The sequence below is a fragment of the Myotis brandtii genome, unplaced genomic scaffold (assembly GCF_000412655.1).
Source record: "Myotis brandtii unplaced genomic scaffold, ASM41265v1 scaffold29, whole genome shotgun sequence".
Classification (NCBI taxonomy): Eukaryota; Metazoa; Chordata; class Mammalia; order Chiroptera; family Vespertilionidae; genus Myotis; species Myotis brandtii.
In genome coordinates, this window is record NW_005361075.1 from 3660700 (window position 1) to 3668270 (window position 7571).

A 7571-nucleotide genomic window follows, 5' to 3' on the forward strand; every position below is an offset into this window, starting at 1 on the left:
GGGGAGAGAAGGGGAGAGAAGGGGAGAGAGGGGGGGAGAGAGAGAGATACTTGTTGTTACACTTATTTAAGCATTCATTGGTTGATTCTTATATGTGCCCTGACTGGAATCGAACCCACATCCTTGTTTAGGATGATGCTCTAAACAACTAAGCTACCCAGCCAGGGCCAAAATAGTTTTGTTTTTTTAAGGATGCACACAGCTATTCACTGACACGATTTGTAATGTAGGGTCAGGGGTGGAGGACAGACTCTCCCCACCACACACAAACCAACCCAACATTGCATCGATGGCTGAATACATCAGGATACATACACACAACTGAGTAAGTAACCTGCAGATATAAAAAGAACTGAGTAATTGCTCTAAATACTATTATGAAGTGATTTCTAGAATATACAGATTAAAGAAAAAAAGGCAAGACTGTATCATAAGCTATTCTCTCGCTAAATCAGATGGAAATATGAAGACATACTTACGTACATATATACAGGGTGTCCCCAAAAATGTATACACACACTATGTCTAGATTATATTACATTTTGAAAATAAAATGTATTTTCATAAATACTGCCTTTTAAAATATATATATTTTTATTGATTTCAGAGAGGAAGAGAGAGAAACATCAATGATGAGAAAGAATCATTAATCGGCTGCCTCCTGCATACCCTCTACTGGGGATCAAGCCTGCAACCCAGACATATGTCCTGACCAGGAATCGAACCATGACCTCCTAGTTTATAGGTAGACACTCAACCATTGAGCCACACTGGCCAGGCAACACTGTCTTTATAATTATTCAAAGTGTGCATACATATTTTTGGGACACCTTGTATATGTGAATATTTATTGAAAATATTTTGCTTTTAAACAATGCACATACTGAAAATCAAATTTAAAAAAATCAATGTGTAAAAGTTAAAAGCAAATGGGCCAAAATGTGCATTCATTAATAATATAACATAGAGAAATCCTAAGTGGCTTTGAACCAAAATAAAAATCAACTGTGCCCTGGCCAGTTTGGCTCAATTGGTTGAGAGCTTAATCCCTGATAGGGGACATGCAGGAGGCAGCGGATTGATGTTTCACTCTCACATTGATGCTTCTCTCTCTGTCCCTCTCCCTTTCCCTCTCTAAAAATCAATTTTTAAAAAAATTAACTGTTAGGAAAGTTCCTTACGAATAACCCAAAAGGCAAAGTATGAAATTTTTCTTAAATATTCTCAGAATTATATTGCTACTGGTATTGTATTCTGATACTTTGTATGTGACTATGGGATTCATCAAATCAATATTATATTGGAGTCACTGAGGTTTGATTTTCACATGGGAAAAAGGAGAAACAAATGTGAGACTGAAGATGTAAAAACTATGTCACCTGAATTCAAAGTGGAAGCATCAGTATAAAATCATGATGGAGTCCAGCTGGTGTGGCTCAGTGGTTGAGCGTTGCCTTATGAACCAGGAGGTTACAGTTTGATTCCCGGTCAGGGCACATGCTCGGTCAGGGCACATGCTCGGGTTGCACTTTTGATCCCCAGTAGGGGCTGTATAGGAGGAAGCCAATCAATGACTCGCTCTCACCATTGATGTTTCTATTTCTCCCTCTCCCTTCCTTTCTGAAATCAATAAAAATATATTAAAAAATAAAATAAAGACTATCTTTAAAAAATCATGTATTTTGTCTTAAAAAAACAAACAAACAACAATAAAAACACAAGACAAAACATGTATTTAGTCACAATAACTCCTTATGCAAAGCCAGTGAATACAAAATATCATTTCCCCGTAAAAGTAACATAGGGACTCCAGAGAGTTGGCTGACCCCAAGTCTTGACACAAAAGATACAAAAGCCTCATCTACCTTGTTGCACTAGAGAGCAAACAAGCCAATGAAAATTATAAGGGTCATAACAAGAGAACTCATAAGTAAACTCAGAGGCCACTTCATCAGTGAGGACAATAAGCACACCAAATATGTTTAAATCTAAAAAAAAAAAAAATCTGAATGGTCATTTTTGAAAGTTGCCAGAGAATCAATGCATTATTTTCAAAAACAGGTAATAAAAGCTAGAACCAAGCATTTATCATGCATTTTGTCAATGAGCTGTACCTCAGGGCAATGAAGATGAGGGCAAGCTTCTCTTTAAAGAAGTGTTTCAGCTAATAAATAGAAAACAGATTAACACAGAAACAGTACCTCTTCAACCCTTAATGAATAGAGTTCACCAATGAGCAGTAGCAGCTAGCATAAGAGACATAACAAATATTTTATATACTTATGCTCTCTCTCTCTCCACTGCTCCAAAATCAAATCCAATTCTATTGAAGCCTCTAGATCTAGCTACCAATTTGCAGGAAATACAGGGGACAGAGAATCATGTTAAACTACACTCAAGAATATACAGTAGCTAGCCAATTCAAAGATGGACAAAGGATTTGAATAGACATTTCTCCAAAGAGAATATGTGAATGGCCAATAAGCACAAGAACAGATCCTCAATTTCACTAGTCATTAGTGAAATGCAAATCAAAACTACAATGAGATTCCATGTAATGCATTCTTCATGTCAGTTCCTGCAGTCTTCATTTTTGACTGGTTCTTTTTTTCTTTTTTATCCTTGTTAAGTGGTGCATGACTGTATTTGCATGAATAATCAAAAAATTGAATAGCGGAAAAATGGCAGACTAGCTCCCAGTGAATCAATATTTGAGCAAGAAAGAGTGCTTGGACACTTATGACAACTAGCGGAGTGCTTAATAAAGGGAGAGGCAGCTGATCTTACCTAAGTGAGGGAAAAAAAAAACAAAACCAACAACAAACCAGTAGCTACCACTTCCATTCCTCAGTGGCCTGTGTTCTGGGAGTGGCTGCCTGGTGCTAAGGTAGGTTGTGTGAGGACTTTGTCCTTCAAATATGCTGGGTGTGTTGTGGTTAGTCTGGTGGATACCTGAGGGATCTGTGCTGATGTTTGCCTCAATTATGACCCTCTCTGAAGCAGCAGATTCCCAGGTGACACCTAAAACTTTAATCGGCCTAAAATAAGGAAATCTCACACTTTGCAAGAGCATGGATGGACCTGGAGACCATTACACTAAATTAAATAAGGCCAGTCAGAGAAAGACAAATACTATTGTGATTTCATTTCATTTATATGTGGAATCTAATGAATAAACCAGACTCAGAGACAGAGAACAGACTGACAGCTGTCAGAGAAGAGGGGTTGAGGCTGGGTGTACTAGTAAAAGGTAAAGGGATTGAGCAATAAACACAGAAAACTGGTGATTTCCAGAGGGAAAGGGGAAGTGGGGGAGGTAGAAAAGGGTAAAGGAGGGATAAATGGAGATGTTAGGAAACTTGGCCTGGGGTGGTAAACACACAATACAATATACTGATGATGGATTATAGAATTTTACTTCATGAAACCTATATAATTTTATTAACCAATGTCACCCCAATAAATTCAAAAAACCCTAACTAAGAGACAGAACCCTTCACCACCACCATTACCCTATTTGGAGCCAGACATTTATGGAAATCTTTGTCAGATCTCAGGCTGAATGTAGATAGAGATAATGGAATAGAAATTTCAGTGACCACAACAAGGAATACACACTTTGCAAAAACAGTTTGGAAAAGTCACAGGCCTTTAACAAGCAAAACATCACTAATACCTGAGGAGTAGAAGAATCAGATTTCCAGAGTTAACATCTTATAAATACTTAGAATATCCAGTTTTCAACAAAAAATTACAAAACATACAAAGAAAGAAAAAACTATAGTGATTCACAGGGGGGGGAAAGTTATAAAAATTATCCCGAGAAAGTCCAGACATTGGCATTACTGGTCAAAGATGTTAAATTTTAAATGTGCTCAATGAGCTAATGAAAACTATGGACAAACCTAACAGTAATTAGGAAAAAGATATACAAATAAAATGCTAAAAAGGAATCAGAAATGCTAATGAGACTTATTAGCTAATAAGAAATGCTAATGAGACTTATTCAGATGAAATGAAGCCAGACAGTAACTCAAAGCCATAAGAAGAAATAAGGAACATTACTAAGGATAATCACTTAGGTAAAGACAAATAAAAGTTACTGTATTTGTTATGTAAGTCCTCTTTTTTCCTCATATGATTTAAAATGGAAATAAGACAATATAAACTGATATCAATGGGCACAAATATATAAAGATGTAATCTGTGAAAGTAAAAAATATAAAGGGGAAGGGACAAAGAAGTATAGGAGCAGAGTATTTGTACACTATTCAATTGACGTTGTTATAAATTTAAGATGTTAACTGTAACCCCTCACAGCGGTTCTCAACCTGTGGGTCGCGAACAATGAAAATACATCCTGCATATCAGATATTTACATTACGATTCATAACAGTAGCAAAATTACAGTTATGAAGTAGCAACGAAAATAATTTTATGGTTGGGGGTCACTACAACATGAGGAACTGTATTAAAGGGTAGCGGCATTAGGAAGGTTGAGAACTACTGCCCCAAGAGAACCACTAAAAAAATTTTTTTTAAACTTAAAATTATACAGTATAGGTAAGGTGAAAAACAAAATTGGTACACTATAAAAGTTCAATTCAATGAAAAAAAACAGGCAGTTAACTAAGGAACTGGGGATGGAAACGCCTAGAAAACCAATACCTAGGTAGCAGAATTATCTTTCCTGATTAGTAATTACTTGATATGTAAACAGCTTAAACTCTACTAAAGGCAGAGACTGACAGGTTGAATTTTAAAAAAGAATCCATCTATGTGCTGTCTATCATAGATTCATTTTAGATTCAGAGACGCTGAAAGCAACAAAATGCAAGCAAATAGTAACCAAAATACAGCTAAGATGGCTTTATTATTATCAGGCAAAATATACTAGGTCAAAAAAGGTTCCAAAAGACAAAGGACATTATATATTGATAAAAGGTTCAATTAAGCAAAAAGAGAAAACAATTGTAAACATATATACATCTACCAACAGAGTCCTTACATACATAAAGCAAACAATGCCAGAACTGAAAGAATACAGTTCTACAATAGAGACGTCATTAACCCACTTTCAATAATGAATAATCAACAGAAGAGCAATAAATAGAGAACTTCAACACTATAAACCAATTGGACCTAAAAAATACTACTTCAAACTCTAGAATACACATTTTTCTCAAGTGTACATAGGACATTATCCTCTCTAAAATCAGTAAAAATATATTTTTAAAAAAGAAGGAAAAGATTAACTCACACAATGGGAGAAAATATTTGCAAATCATCTATCTGATAAGGGACTAATATCTAAAATATATAAAGAACTACTACAACTCAAAACAAACAACCCAATTTTCAAAAAAGATACACAAATGGCAAAAAAAACATAAAGAAAGACTGAACATCATTAGTCATTAGGAAAATGAAACCCCAAACTATAATGACTTTTATTAAGAAAGCAGAAAATAACAAATGTTGATAAGATGTGGAAAAATTTGAATCATATTACATTGCTGGGAATGTAAACTGGTGGAGCTGCTGTGCAAAAACAGTTTCATGCTTCTCAAAATGTTAAACATGGTATTATATTTGCCAGTAATGTCTAGGTAAATACCTCAAATAACTGATAGTTGTATAGCATTATTCATACTAGCCAAAGAGAGTTAAGAACCCATAAAAAGTAATGAAGTTCTGATATATGCTACAACATGGATGAACCTTGAAAACATTATGCTAAGTGAAATAAGCCAGACACGAAAGGACAAATATTGCATGACTGCACTTATATGCAGTTATCTAAAACAAGAGGCCTGGTGCACGAATTCGTGCATGGGTGGGGAGCCTTGGCCTGGCCAGCAATCAGGGCCGTCTCACCCAGTCCAGATGGGAGCCGATGGGGGCTGGGAGGAGGGACCATGGGAGGTTGGCTGGCCGCAGGAAGTTGGCTGTGGGAGCACACTGACCACCAGGGAGCAAGCTCCTGTGTTGAGTGTCATAAAGGCTGTCCAGTCATAAAGGTCGCTTAAGCTTTTATATATTATGTAGATAGGCAAATTCATAAAGACAGAGACTATAGATTAGAGGTTACTAGGGGCTGGGAGAATGGGACATTACTGCCTAACTTGTATAGATTTTCTGTTTTGGGTGATGCAAAAATGTCTAGAAATAAGTATTGGTGATGGTTGCACTACAATGTGAATGTATAAAATGCTATTGAGTTACACACTTAAAAATGGTAAATTGCATGTATGTATATTTTACAATAAAACACTTCAAAATATTTTTCACTGCAATATTATCCTATTATAATAAAAGCCTAATATGCTAAGTGTCTGGTCGTCCGTTCAACCAATCAAAGCATAATATGCTAATGATATGCTAAGGCCACTCAACCACTCACTATGACGTGCACTGACCACCAGGGGACAGACACTCGGACCTGTAGGTAGCTTGCTGCTGGGGTCCGGCAGAGAAAGAAGAAAAATCATTGAAATAAAACATGCTCTCCACTTGACAGAGTTGAATAACAAATTAATGAATTAGAAAATATTTCTGAGAAAAGCAATCCAGCACATGGCACCAAGGAACAGATTTTAAAAATTTACAAAAGATAAATTAAAGAGACATAGAAAGACCAAGAATTTCCAATATTTGTCTCATAAAAGTCCAGGAAAACAGAATGGATGGAATGACAGACATGAATTCTTTGTTGAGGATGTAGCTGAAAATTTTCCAGAACTAAAGACACAAATTTTCAGATTTAAAGTGCACTCCAAATACCAAACAAGTTAAATAAAAAAAATTTTATATCTAGGCACATCTTTTAAGACTGCAGAGCATCAAGCTTAAAGCGAGGATCTTAAAAGATACCAGAAATAAAAGACCAATAACATACAAAATCACTGAGCTGATTTTTCAATTAAAAAAAAAATCTATAAAAAGTGAAGTAATATCTTCAAAGTACTGAAGGTGGGAGGAGAGCATGAACATGGAATTTTTATAATCAATTAAATTATCATTTATAAACAAGGGCAAAATAAAGACATTTTCAAACATTTAAGACTAATAAAAGTTTATCTCAGATTCTCACTAAAAGAATTATTGAAATAGGTATTATAAAAAGAAGGAAAGTAAACAAAGAGGGAAGGTATTATTTTTGAAAACTGCAAAAATTGTACAGAATAGTACAGAAAATGATTCAGTTTATCAGTAAATTTAATTTTCCACTGTAAAAAGGAATGATTATTTTAAAGGTAAAACCATAATTTCTAAACAGGTGTTGATAAGATTTTTCAGTAAAAGGCCAGATAGAAAATATTTTAGGTTTGAAGGGCATACGGTTTCTGTTGCAGCTACTCAGCTCTGCCATTGTAGATCACAGGAACCATAAACAATCCTATCTAATAATAGACAAACATGGTAATTAACCGTACCTCCGAAACGCTTCCCATTGGCTAATCAGGGCGATAAGCAAATTAACTGCCAACCAAGATGGCGGCCGGCAGCCAGGCAGCTGAAGCGAACAGGAGGCTTGCTTGCTCCAGTGATGGAGGAAGCCAAGGTTCCCC

General features: G+C 35.7%; 1 protein-coding gene across 1 annotated transcript in view; it reads right to left on the minus strand.

Annotated features, from left to right (window-relative positions):
• Positions 1–7571, minus strand: part of LARP4 (La ribonucleoprotein domain family, member 4) — a 66503-nt gene that overhangs the window by 20935 nt on the left and 37997 nt on the right. The gene's annotated exons all lie outside the window — the stretch shown is intronic.